Genomic DNA, 14,984 nt, shown 5'->3' with positions numbered 1-14,984 from the left:
GTGTTTTACTGTGAAACTCTAGAGAACGCGTTTTCTTGGCTTCTTTTCTGATGGTGCGTACATACAAAAGGAAAAAGCCAATGCTTCATGGTTCGAGGAAGATATGAAAAAAAGCAGTAACAATTGTTAAAGGCTGCTCCTCTGGATGAAGTCGCAGGAATGTGCTACATGGTTTCACGAAGTGTGGTAATGCTTGTGGTTTTCACGCTGAATTATACTCAGCGGGATAGTGTAACGTCTAGTAATAAACAAAGACAATATATTGTGTAATAATGAGAATATTAGATGTGTCATATTGTGTCATTGTGTAAAATTATGTATTTTTTCTTTATTATTTATTTCTGAGAACGACTGCGTCGGCGAGTAATAAGACCGACACAGAAGATAAATGTTGTACAGAGATCACAAAATGAATTAGTATATAATGCATGATGTAAAGTAAAGTCTTTGTCTTCTTAATCTGGAAGCTGTGAGAGAAAGATCTCCTGTTGTTGTCGTAGAGAGCGAGAAGGTAGCATTCTTTTGTCGAGATTGGGAATTGTACGCCATTACGTGTGCATTTACACAGGTCTGTAATTGTTGAGATATTTAAATGTTTCAATAGAGTTGTTTAAATGAAAACGTGTATTATTTAATTGTTAAAGCTTGCTTGCCTATTATCCCATCCTGTTAAGATATTTTTCAGTTATATAAAAAAAAATTATTATCTGTGGAGCTGAGCTGTGTGGAGAAAGAAGAGCCGCTGCCGCGGCGTATTTAAACGACTTACAATATCGTCGAGTATACCGCAAGGAAGCGGTAAAATAATAGTAGAATAATATTATTTCTTTTAGCTCCCAGACTGGCAGTGAAGATCAGCAGATTTTATGATGTGTTGCAGGTTGACGCGGGCTGCTGATAGGATGTAAATTACAGTGCAAATAATTTAATGTACTTACCGAATCTGATAGGAATCTTGCTGTGCTCCGTTCTGATCTGGCTAAATTTTATAGTGATAACGTAATTTTCCTTAATGAGAGTCTCATGTTCTTGGGCTAGTCGTGGTATGAAACAGCATTCTAGTAAGAAATAAAATCCACTGCAAACTTGTGTTTTTGAACGATTGTACGAACTGTAACATCAGTGATCATAAAACAGTAATTTCAACTTTGAATAACTATGAAGTAGGAAAGATATATTGATCCTTAGCATGAGTTGCAGTTACTAAAAATCGTTCTTTAAATTGTAGGCCAGATCCAGAACAATAAGACTTCCATAGATACATTTTATTTTACTAAAAGGTAACGATGATAAAGAAATTAAAGGCACAGCATTGTTAAAAGAATTTCTCGTCACTCTTTCCATATATGCGTTGTTACGCTAATAATAATAATTAAAAAATAAATAAATGAACCAAAGAGACTAACAATTTATAAAAACAATTAACGAAAGAGTAGTCAGGAAGGGAAACTGTCGCCCAAAAACGCGGGGCTCGAATTTGCAGTGGCCACAATTATAAAATTTTATGTATTTTTCTTTCAGTGTCTATTGTTATGTATGTATAGATATATATGTATTTAGTGTTAAATGTATGTATGTATATCATGATCTATGCTATGTATTAATGAATGTGCAAACACTCTTTCATGACAAAACGCACTACTGCAAGCGAGTCTGAGAAGACGATCCTGATAGTACTGAGAAGCTCTAACGACTACGTAATCCGGGGGGCAGCCGAACCCCGAGATAAGATAAATTAAAGGTAAGACTACAGTGTAGTTGTCCTGTTGGTAGAAGTTGAGCTCCAGTGGAGTAATCTCATATCGCTAGTGGTGTGCATATTGTACGTAGTTTGATGTTAGTATTTGTGACAGGACAAAGTGGTGGTAGATAGTAATTTTTAGTGTGCAGTGTAGTGTATATAAAGTGATGTATTTTGTGTGCAAGGGGAAAAACTGTTAGATTTTGTGTTTTAGTAAGCAATTTAGGAATATGGTTAAGTTGCGTAGTCAACGTCCAAGCAATATGGATACTGAGGAACAACAATTAGCTAGTGAAGGAAATGTGGAACCGGGTGCCTCAAGTAGTACTAGTACTCTCTTTGAGGATATAACAGGCGAAAATGGGGGGGCAGGGGCACAGGAAGTAGTGCCTCCGCCCACTAGTCATCAAGTCGATGTAGATAAAGAAATTGTACCACCACCAGAAAAGCAGGAACCAGAGAGTGGTAATCTGCCTGGTGGGTATTCAATTCAGGCTATATTAGAGCGTGTGCTAAATTACCAGGCAGAATTTGCGCAACAGCAAGCCGAGCGAGATCGCCAGCAAGCTGAGCGAGATCGCAGGCTAGAAGAGCGAGATCGCCAGCAAGCTGAGCGAGATCGCAGGCTAGAAGAGCGAGATCGCCAGCAAGCTGAGCGAGACCAGCAACTTGTGCAATCGATAGAAAGTATGAAAAAAGAGATAGCAGATATGAAAAAGAATTATGAGTCGATACCTAGGGCCGTGCAGGAGCTGACTGAACAGGTCAACAACCTGCAAGTAGCAAACACTAACATGGTAGACGAAATAGGTGTATTAGCCAACAGAGTAGAAAAGCTCGAAATAGATTCCACACAGCTTGTAGAGCAGAAGTGGAATGAACAGGCAAATAAAATTGAAACAGAATTTAACTCATGGCTAGAAGTGAAGGAGAGTGAGATTGACACGAATATTAAGTCTAAAGTAGAAGCAGCCATAGCAAATAGAGATTCTGAATCATTCAGTACCGCAGTAAATAGTCAAGTACAGAATGATGTGCAAACAATTAAACAAATACTCAGTGAGGATATTCCGCAGTGGCAAGTGAATGTTAACAAACGGATATCCGAACTGGAGAAAGGTTTAGCACAAAGCAGGAAACATGTGGAACAGGAACCTCTGTCGCCAAAAGCCCATGGTTTTGGCAACGCACAAACTTATATGCGATACAACAATGGGGAATCTGTAGTCGATAATGCGAAGAGCTGTAGCTCCGGTTCGGAGCACACAGCATATGTCCCAGCAGCAAACCCATGTAGTTCAAAAATATTAGTGGAAGAAAGTTTAATTAAAAATAGGCAATTTCAAACATTTACTACTGAAAGGAAATCAGTACACCCAGTAGTATTCATAAAAAGCTTCAAAAATATCTTACCCAGTGTATGGAACGAAACACAGAAAATACAATACGTAATGTCGTACATTCAAGGTGACGCAGCGCTATGGGCTACAGAAGTAGCAGACAGCTGCAAGACATACGAACAGTTTGAAAGGGCATTTTTGTCAAAATATTGGTCGCCTTGTATACAAGAGCGACTAAGAAAAGAGGTATATAATCCCGAACCGTACTCACCCCGTCTTGGGAATTTGAGGCGGTATTTTGAAAAATATATAAACAAAACGCGCTACTGGGACGAGCCTATATCACCAAGAGACATAGTAAGACTACTAAAATCACATTTACCTATTCATATCAAGGAGAAATTAATACATGTACCAGAAAGCGACATGGAAAACTTCCTGTCGGTCCTAGATTCCATAGACTTGATACAGGAAGACGCAAAATCAGCGTGCGATCACTCGCGGAATAATGGGTCAGGATGTAAACACGATAGAAATAGTAGTGCACAGAACCACAACCATGGAAATGGTGGGGGTGGTAGCAAGCGACAAGAACAATCGCAAAATGGTAGTAACGGTAGAGGCCAGAACGGGTATGGACAACCAATTTATAACAAAAAGCGTCGATTTGACGACAGGTACGAATCCGGAATGTCAGGGACCAACCGCTGGAAAAATGCGCGAGGTCAGTGGCAGAGCAATTATAATGATAGTAATCGAAATTGGCAACAGAATCAGCGTAGAAGCCCAGAACGACAGGCTAGTGACCGGTATGACAACAATAGACCACCACCGCAAAACGCGCCTATTGCGCAGCCGTGGCGGCCTACAAATCAGAATGTACATATAGTGGAGGTCGCGGACAATAACCGTCCAAGTACCTCACAAGTAATTAATCCAACAAACTAGAATCGGCCTCGATATGCTCTCCATCGACGGCCGAGGGATGGAGTGAGAGCAACTCGAGTAATAGTAATATACCTGGGATACGCATGCTGCGATACAACGAAGGTGTTAGTATGGATAAAGAGCTACTGAATGAGCCGTACGAATGTAAGAAAGATAATAACGAAAATGTGCAAGCTATTATTGAAGCTAGAATCAATGATGTTGCAGTGAACATAATTATCGACACAGGTGCCTCAGTAAGTGTGATGAGTATGGAGTTATTTAAAGCACTGGGAAAGGGACATAGTATTCCGACCTTCCCGGTTAACAATTGTAAGGTGTCTGGAGCCATTCGTGCACAGAGCCAATCAGTTAAGTACCAGGTGCAGGTGGAGATTCATAAGGAGGGCGAAGCCATAGTGAGCTCGTTCCTCGTGGTTAAAGGATTAAAGGTGGCCTGCATTCTGGGAGTAGATTTTCTCCGAGAGAGGGACGCATTGATCGACCTCTCCGTAGGGAAATTAAGCATAATTAATAGGGGTAGAAGGATTGAGCTATCTATGATAAAATCGAAGGAGGTACTTGTGCCGTGCTGTAATCGAATCAATATCAAAGGTAGGAACCCTTGGGTACTACAACTCGATGATTTTTCACATGCAACAGACCTCTATTACACAAATTTAGAGGACCAAAATTTTGAGACAAATGTTGAGGCATTTAAAACCAAAGTGCACGAATCTGAAGGTTTAAATGATACACAAAAGCAACAGTTGACGCAGCTGCTATCGGAATATACTACGGTATTTACAGACCGACCAGGAATAGTCAAAGGGTACCACTATCACATAGAGGTGATGCCCCATAAAACATACTGTCGCGCAACCTACTCCATCCCTTGGTCGAGGAGGGAATTAGTAGCCAAAGAGATTCGAGAAGTTACTTATTCAGTGACATATCACATATAAAGAGTAATAGTTGTAAGAAGATGTTAATTGTGTTTTAGAATATAAGGATGTTAGTATTTAAAAAGAAATTTGTGTGTAATGAAGCTGGGAGGAAGTGGAATCAGAAAGTGAGCAATAGCTTACACAGGACAGATTTTGTTTACACACAATTAGTCATTAAGATATTATGTGCTTATTAAACAATGAACAATCTTCTTGTTGACAAAGTGAGGACTAATTCCTTGAATCATTTTATAAAGAATTAATGTCTTGAACCATTTTCTATGTGTAGTGTGTAAGTGCAATTAATGAGGCAATCTTATAGAGTAAGGTAATTGCTGTAATTGTATTAAGATAAGGAACCCTGAGAGAGAGAGTCTTTACTAGCCAAACATTGACTTTGCAATATGCAACAATTATGTGATGTGATGTTTGCTGACAGTAGTGATTTGAGAACGACACTGGAGCAGAAGCTAATTAAAAACAACCCGTTCCGTGGAAACTCCGTTCTGTATGTAGCAATGCTTCAATTGAAGCCTGTGTACTGGGTACACGCCCTTGAATATTCATTACGCGATACGGGAGTTAAGTCAGACAATGCAGAACCTACACTGTAGTCATATAGGAGAAATCATTAAAAATAATGTTAGTGATGAATGAAGTATTTATTGAGCAATATGCCCAAGTCAAGCTGTCATGCACATGGTAAAATCTGTATGATAGATGGGTGATAACCAGGCAAGCTACACTAAGGAGGAAAGAAAAAATATGTACAAAAAATCCACACACCTTTAAAAAATTTTACAAAAGGGCTATATACGCCTAGTAACACTATGAAAAGTGTGTTGTGATAAGGTAAAAACAAATAAATGCTATGTAAATGAGAGTGACTATGCAAAGAACAGTTAAAAGGTGTTAAAAAATAAACTGTGTGCATAAACAATTAAGTACAGGACGGAATATTGTGTGTAGTAGGGACAGAAAATGACTGTTGTATCTGCACCAATATATACGTCGATAAGTCTAGTGTTGAGTGATAGACTGTCCTAGTGCAGTGCTCAACGAACAATAGACAATGTATAAAAACAGTAGTTATTGGTCCGTTCGGAGTCGATTTAAACAAACATCGCTCGGCGGAGACATGTAGTATGAGTGTAACGAACCATTTTCGCGTGTTGAAAGACGCTCTGGCAGTGCATCAACCGTGAAAGTGAATGAAAACGTGTAGTACAATGTGCGTGTGACGAACTCTGAATACCAGTGTCACAATGCCACAAGAAACCTGTTATCACGCCAAAACATCCTGTGCATACCAGTGAAGCGACGGCTTACTGAACAATAAACGCTTTTAACAAATTGCCTCTTCTTCCACAGCTAGTAATCTGTGTCCTTAAAGACAGTACACCGTTGTGGAATATTTGTTTCATGCGCTACGACGGGGAGCCATGCGGAGAAGCAGAGACGAGTGCCGTGCCGCCATCCAGCCGGTCGCGGTAAACCACTGCCATTCGCCGATACCAGCGAATGGTTCAGCGCGGTTTGCGACTGCGTGGGCGCCACGCCAGCACGACGTCGATGTTATTGAGAGCCGGTCGTCGAACCCAGCGACCGTCGGTACGCGGCGTTCCAGACGACGCTACTCAACAATTGCTTCGCGCCGCCAGCTCCATACCACATTGTTGTCACTCAAATGAACTATGAACTATGTGTTTAATGTACTAACATGAGAAGTGTTTAATGGACACGAAAAGACATGATAAACATTTTTTTGTTGTTATCCAACACAAACTCAAAATATTCATGGATTTAGTGATGTATCGATCTAATATGTTTTCGTCATGTTGATGAAGGATACTCGCACGAATGCTAGACATTTTAAACCAACTGTCGCGAGTAAATGCAAGGACGATTCATTATACTATTGTAAAAATGTGTAATAAGTGACTTACATTACAATCCAGAACACAAGTATTATGTTGATAACAAAGAGACTAAAAGTGTAGCATACTATCACAAATAGCCTTTGTTATATGTGAACATTGAATAGAGTTTGAACTTTTGGTGAGATGACCATGGCTCCGGCGCAGTTTTCCCAGGTTTTCTGATCGCACGTAGCCCGAATGGGGGAGCCAAATAAATGTAATGACCCTGGGACTAGGTTGACGGTCACCTCGCAAAGTGTAAGAACAGTATACAAAGTGTAATTAAACCTACAGTGTAAAAGAACTGAGTAGTGTAAAGTGAATGTTCCAACAGAAGTAACAGACAATAACTAAACAGACGTTAGTGGCAGCATATTGCCGAACATTTTCAACGTTAGTCAATTGCTGCCAGGGGGCATTGTAACGTCTAGTAATAAACAAAGACAATATATTGTGTAATAATGAGAATATTAGATGTGTCATATTGTGTCATTGTGTAAAATTATGTATTTTTTCTTTATTATTTATTTCTGAGAACGACTGCGTCGGCGAGTAATAAGACCGACACAGAAGATAAATGTTGTACAGAGATCACAAAATGAATTAGTATATAATGCATGATGTAAAGTAAAGTCTTTGTCTTCTTAATCTGGAAGCTGTGAGAGAAAGATCTCCTGTTGTTGTCGTAGAGAGCGAGAAGGTAGCATTCTTTTGTCGAGATTGGGAATTGTACGCCATTACGTGTGCATTTACACAGGTCTGTAATTGTTGAGATATTTAAATGTTTCAATAGAGTTGTTTAAATGAAAACGTGTATTATTTAATTGTTAAAGCTTGCTTGCCTATTATCCCATCCTGTTAAGATATTTTTCAGTTATATAAAAAAAAATTATTATCTGTGGAGCTGAGCTGTGTGGAGAAAGAAGAGCCGCTGCCGCGGCGTATTTAAACGACTTACAATATCGTCGAGTATACCGCAAGGAAGCGGTAAAATAATAGTAGAATAATATTATTTCTTTTAGCTCCCAGACTGGCAGTGAAGATCAGCAGATTTTATGATGTGTTGCAGGTTGACGCGGGCTGCTGATAGGATGTAAATTACAGTGCAAATAATTTAATGTACTTACCGAATCTGATAGGAATCTTGCTGTGCTCCGTTCTGATCTGGCTAAATTTTATAGTGATAACGTAATTTTCCTTAATGAGAGTCTCATGTTCTTGGGCTAGTCGTGGTATGAAACAGCATTCTAGTAAGAAATAAAATCCACTGCAAACTTGTGTTTTTGAACGATTGTACGAACTGTAACATCAGTGATCATAAAACAGTAATTTCAACTTTGAATAACTATGAAGTAGGAAAGATATATTGATCCTTAGCATGAGTTGCAGTTACTAAAAATCGTTCTTTAAATTGTAGGCCAGATCCAGAACAATAAGACTTCCATAGATACATTTTATTTTACTAAAAGGTAACGATGATAAAGAAATTAAAGGCACAGCATTGTTAAAAGAATTTCTCGTCACTCTTTCCATATATGCGTTGTTACGCTAATAATAATAATTAAAAAATAAATAAATGAACCAAAGAGACTAACAATTTATAAAAACAATTAACGAAAGAGTAGTCAGGACGGGAAAATAGCCTCTTGATAGGGTGGAGTAGTCTTACCATGTCTACATATTGTGATTTCCTCCTTCTTTCGATGTTTTTTTTAATACTTTCTTCGTGTAACGGAATTTTGACCTTTTATATACTGGAATGTATTGGTAATTAACATATCATAATTGTATCAAGTTGATAGACTTTTTTAAAAAGTTTTCATGTTATATTCGATAGGGCTTACAGTTGAAATGAGTGGAGTATCCCCAATATATCCTAGGTACCCTATAGGTTTTAATGAGTGAATTTGCGAGTACCTAAATATGGACATAAATTGCCGTTTCTTTTGATTGCATTGACTTACAAGACTGGCATTTTTACACCACCAAAGGACTATAGACTTCATTATGTGACATACATTTCAACCCGATACGTCAACTATTTCCTGAGAAAATGAGGTCTTAACAGAAGGAATGATATACAGACGGTCTGATAATAAGTGACAAAAATGTTTTTCGTGTGATTTAAGTACATTTAACTATTTTACGACTGTTTTCCTCTGCTTGTAATGTGAAATCTTGCTTCTTGGCAAATTTCATGATTCTGTGTCACGGGAAGCACGTGTAGGTTCTATGACTGAGTTTGTGAGTATCAAAATATGTGACATAAATGGGTGTCTTTTAACTGCATTGACTTAGAAGCTTCACTTTTCTGTATCGCCGAGGGAGCGTAGGCCCTAATATATGACATAAATTTAACCTTGACATAAATTTAATCTCGATACATTTATCCGTTCCTGGGAGAAAGGAGTCTTAACTGACGGACAGAAAGACACAGTCAGATTACAAATGACAAAATATATTTTTTTCATGTGATGTAATTAGAAATTCGCAATTTTAAGATTTTCTTCCTTTATTTGTGCAATGAAACCCTGCGTCTTATCAAATTTCATAATTCTAGATTAATGGGATGTATCCTATAAGTTTTGATGAGTGCATTTCGAGTACCAAAATAAGTGGTATAAATGGCCGTATCTTTTGACTGCATTCACATAGAAGCTAACGCTTATTATATCGCCGAGGTACCACAGACGTTCGTATACGACACAAATTTCAACTTGCTATGTACACCGGTTCCTCAGAAAAAAGGGGTCTTAATACACAGATGAACAGACAGACAGCCTGATAAAAATTGACAAAAATTGTTTTTCGTGTGATATAATCACAAATCAACAATTTTTGGACTTCGCCTGAAGATGACGAGTAGAAAAGTTCTCGAAACGTTGCCGCAAAACGACACCTTGACTCGGGTGATAACCTGAGAATACTTCATCATCGAAATTGGCTGAGAAAACCTGCATGCACGTCTTTTTCTTGTAATGCACCGAAACTGCTGCGTGAATTTCATTACTGTTACATGTACCTTCCTTCATGCTACAATTTTCACAAACGTTAGTGTATTTAAAATGGTATTTTTAATTTCGGCTAACCATCAAACGTCTCACTCTGCGTTTTTCGTATTACGTCCTAACTTTGTTCTTTGTTTTGAGTCATCACACCTATTAAACAAAGAACTGAAGAACGTCTATGGGTGTTTAGGTAATTTTAGCATTACCCTATGTCCCTTTGTACGCTCTTTACTGCAGCGACCGTTTGAACATAAAGTAAAATATGCACACTGATACTGAATTCATTATACCTTTTAGAGCTGAATTCGGCCACTTGGTATTGAACAGTTATTTAGCCTGGGAGTTAGGTAGTTTACCTACACTATACAAATCGCCGGCCGCGGTGGTCTAGCGGTTCTAGGCGCTCAGTCCGGAACCGCGTGACTGCTACGGTCGCAGGTTCGAATCCTGCCTCGGGCATGGATGTGTGAGATGTCCTTAGGTTAGTTAGGTTTAAGTAGTTCTAAGTTCTAGGGGACTGATGACCACAGATGTTAAGTCCCATAGTGCTCAGAGCCATTTGAACCATTTGAACAAATCAGTTCCTCATTATCTTTGACACACTACTAAGTAACCCCTTTTTTGAAGACTGAGAAGTTTGATATGTGTACCAGGCGAAAACGAAAGATAGACCTTATTTCTGCTCTTATCGTGCGAGTCCTTCTCAGGCACCCCTTAATTAGGTTTTTATTTATTTTTATTTACAACATGCTTCATTACAAAATTTTAATACTACATGTATGTGTGTGTGTGTGTGTGTGTGTGTGTGAAGTATAGTGTAATGTTTGTGTTGTATGATGATGATGATAGAAAGGAGAGAGCGCGAAACCCGGTGAAGTCCATTGGGGCTAAATCAAGTGATTGCGGTGGCCAGGATATTGTTCTACCACGACCAATCCTGGTTGGCACATTTCATGAAAACACGTGACAACTTCACTATAATAAAGTGGTAGTGCGCCATCTTGTTGGAAAATAAATTCTGTGCCCATATTCTGTTGTAATTGAGGCATTAGATAATGTTTAAGCGTGCCAGCAACAGCTGACTCGGCAGAAAAGAAAGGACCGTAAATCTTGTGACAGGTTACAGTGCAAAAAAAGAAAAAAGAATTACCTTAGGCGAATCCTGTACATATTCGTTTACGTGACGTGGCTTTTGCTCACTCCATATCCGAACATTATGCCGATTCACTTTGCCGCTGGTGTGAAAGGTGGCTTCGTCATTAGACACGATTTTATTGAGAAAATTATCTTCAGTCTGCATTTTGTTAAATATTTCTACACAAAACTCAGCTCGTTTTTATTTGTAATTTCCTCTTAAAGCTTGCAACAGTTGCAGTTTGTAGGGTTTGAATGACAGGCGTTTCCGAAATACCTACCACGCTGTAACACTAAGAATATTCAATTCCAAGCTGTCACATCTCAGTGATTACCTAGACTATGAATGTAAGACTGCCGAACTTGTTCAATTGCTGACCTCGGCTGGACCTCCTATGTGATATACAGCGAGTTTCTGTGAAACGACTGTACCAATTATTAACAGTTTACCTTTGAGGTGGTGGCTTGTGATATTTAGTCTTGAATTGTCTCCGAAATGTAGTGGCGGATTTGGATTCACGAAACCATAAGCAACACTGCGCACACTCTGCTTCTTTACACGACTCCACGATGACTGTAGGAATAACTCATTTGCACATGCCACATAGCAGGAACGTCTGGAACTAACAGTGTCAGGCAGGAGTAAGTCTTGAAGATATATTGCATTTCTTGGTATCAAACATTTCCGTAAGATATTTACCCTTTTCACAATTAAAGGTTACTTTTATATAACTAATTTATGAACAAATGTCAAGAATTCTTCCGGGTTGTATTGCCGCAGTCCATGGAACTCTTCAATCCCTGACGTTTCGTCCAAAGCTACATTGGATGTCTTTGGAGATGCTTCTGGTTGTGCTGAGTCACGCCCATACAACCCGGAAGAATTCTCGGCAGCTGAAACATCCGGTCGTGAAAGCCTTCATTGTATAATTTATGAACATCCTGTATTGATTCCTGAGGACTGACGGTTTCTTTATGCAGTCAGTACATTCGTATCATGGAGTTTTTAGTAGTAGTTAGTGAAACAGTAAGAATCAATTTTAGATATAGAATATACCCATTTTCTTTGGTAAATGGGCAATGGCGTTGCAGCTGAAAATAAATTCTTCGACTGACCTACAAACACATCAGCTATAAGCTCTGTAGAGAATGCGTGTGCTGAGATTGATAAAGTTCGTGCGACGTCACTGGCCACGTGCGTGTAGCACAAACGCACCGAGAATACGCATCTGAACTCGGAACATGTTATCTATGAATAAACTCTTTTTCACTGAACTGGTAGCATCAGTGTCGGATCGGGTGCTCATTGGGGGGAGCACGTGTCAAATTCTGTTCCGAATGTTAGACTGTAAGATACGAGGGCGTGCTGAAGAGTAGACCGAATTTTTTCTGTAAAACACTAAAAGCTTTTTAAATAAAACAGAAGTTTCCAGAATGAGATTTTCACTCTGCAGCGGAGTGTGCGCTGATATGAAACTTCCTGGCAGATTAAAACTGTGTGCCCGACCGAGACTCGAACTTGGGACCTTTGCCTTTCGCGGGCAAGTGCTCTACCATCTGAGCTACCGAAGCACGACTCACGCCCGGTACTCATATCAGCGCACACTCCGCTGCAGAGTGAAAATCTCATTCTGGAAACATCCCCCAGGCTGTGGCTAAGCCATGTCTCCGCTATATCCTTTCTTTCAGGAGTGCTAGTTCTGCAAGGTTCGCAGGAGAGCTTCTGTAAAGTTTGGAAGGTAGGAGACGAGATACTGGCAGAAGTAAAGCTGTGAGTACCAGGCGTGAGTCGTGCTTCGGTAGCTCAGATGGTAGAGCACTTGCCCGCGAAAGGCAAAGGTCCCGAGTTCGAGTCTCGGTCGGGCACACAGTTTTAATCTGCCAAGAAGTTTCAAAACAGAAGTTATTAACCTTCTACATCTCTATTCTTCGTGTCTACATATTCATTTATCAACATAGTCACCCCGGCGAAGAACACATTTCTCCCAACGAGAGATCAGACCATCACTGTAGAATGTTTGGCTTTCTTGACGAAGCGACAACCTCACCTCAGCTTTTACCGCTTTTTCAACATCAAAGTGAATTCCTCGAAGGTGTTCCTTATGTTTTGAAAACAGATGAAAATCGGATGGGCCAAGTCGGGGCATTACGGAGGATGACCCGGTGACAGTGAAGCCAAGGCGACGGACTGTTGCGGCTGTCGCGGCGCTCCCTTGTGGTTTGGCACTGTCATGCTGAAGGAAAGGGTGCCTCATGGATGGACGACCTCCTAGAATTAGAAACTCTATTACAACACGCTGTTTCTCAAGCACCGGCGTTGTTGCGTTACACTCCGCCATGTTACACATTACATTTCGATGCCTTATAACGACAGAGGGCTGCATATACGTAGGCATGAAGAATAAAGGCGATGTTTTATTTATACAGCTGTAAGAGTTTCCCCATAAAGAAATCGGAGGCATTACTTTTTCGCACGCTTTCGTTTACTTCCTAGCCGCAGGAGGAGAGTGGTTTTTGTTCGGCTGGGTTTTTCCTTAATTGTCCTAAATGGGTAGCAGTTGGAACCGACTATACTGACCTTAAGGGCGAGGTAATTTCTTATGATGGCAGGCGTTTTCAGATACTCGTTGCAGAAAAAGTTCTAAAGTCCTTCCAGGGTGCAACACATTACAGAAGCTCCGTCAGTGGTAGAAAGAAATCGGCAATGAAAATACCTTCATTTTGCTGCTGATCTGTATTGACTAAAATTTTTAAATAATTTCTCGGCGCCCTCTAGGAGTCGGTTGATAGTTCTCGAGGGGAGTAGAAGTCGTGTACTCTCAGGGGTGGAGCCTTCGTCGTCACCCAAGGTACTTATTGCAGTACGGAAGACAGAGAACATTCGATGTGCTTTCGTAGATACAGGTGTGGGATTCTGCATAGACACTTTTCTATGAGATTGGAGTCATTAACTAGATGAAGGTGGCGTTCGATAAAAGTGATGGTACATCGTACCTATACTCTCCATCTGTATAAAAGATTTTGTGACAAGTGTACCCAATGTTCCGCAATTAATGGAAACAAGGCATCAATTCCGAAGACCACTGTTTAACGAAAGAATACAGGTAGTTGTATCCTGATCGTTGCCACATGGGATTTTGTTAAGTATGACGATCGGAACATAAAACTGATAATAAATTAATGATTCACTATAGACCCTAGCTTTCAAAAACTCGTTTACTGTAGAGGACTGCAGCACAATTCCCCCTCTCAATTATCGAACAATCGCAAGGATGGCTGACATAGTGTTTTGTGTATCTGGGATTGTAAAACAGTTAAGATCCTTAGACGGCAGGAAGGCATCTTGCCCAGACGGTATCCCCGTAAGATTATATGTTGACTATGCAACAAATATAGCATCATTCTTATCCATCATCTATCAGAGATCACTGGAACAGCGGAAAGTTCCACGGCACTGGAAGAAGGTCCAGGTCATAGCAATCTATAAAAAGGGTAGAAAATCGGATGCACATAATTACCGGCCAATTTCACTGACATTGATTTGTTGTAGAATCATGGAACATAGTTTGTGTTCAGACATACTGACTTTTCTAGACTCTGAGAAGCTCATCTGCAGAAACCAGCATGGTGCACAATATACAACAGGCTCTAGGTTGATGCCATATTTCTCGACTTTCGAAAGGCGTTTGACTCAGTTCCGTGCTGTCGCTTGCTCCAAAAAGTGCACGCTTACCGTCTATCCGATGACATATGTGGTTGCATAGAAAGTTTTCTATCAGACAGGGAGCAGTATGTTGCCCTGAATGGGGTGACTTCAACAGAAACAAGCGTAACTTCAGATTTGCCCCAGGGCAGCGTAATAGGTCCGCTACTTTTTAAGATTTACATAAACGATCTGGTTGATGGTATTCACAGCGGCATTAGACTGTTTGCCGATGATGCTGTAGTCTACAGGAAAGTAGTATCAC

Source organism: Schistocerca nitens, chromosome 5 (genome assembly GCF_023898315.1).
Source record: "Schistocerca nitens isolate TAMUIC-IGC-003100 chromosome 5, iqSchNite1.1, whole genome shotgun sequence".
Taxonomy (NCBI): domain Eukaryota; kingdom Metazoa; phylum Arthropoda; class Insecta; order Orthoptera; family Acrididae; genus Schistocerca; species Schistocerca nitens.
Note: the sequence above shows the minus strand (reverse complement) of the source record.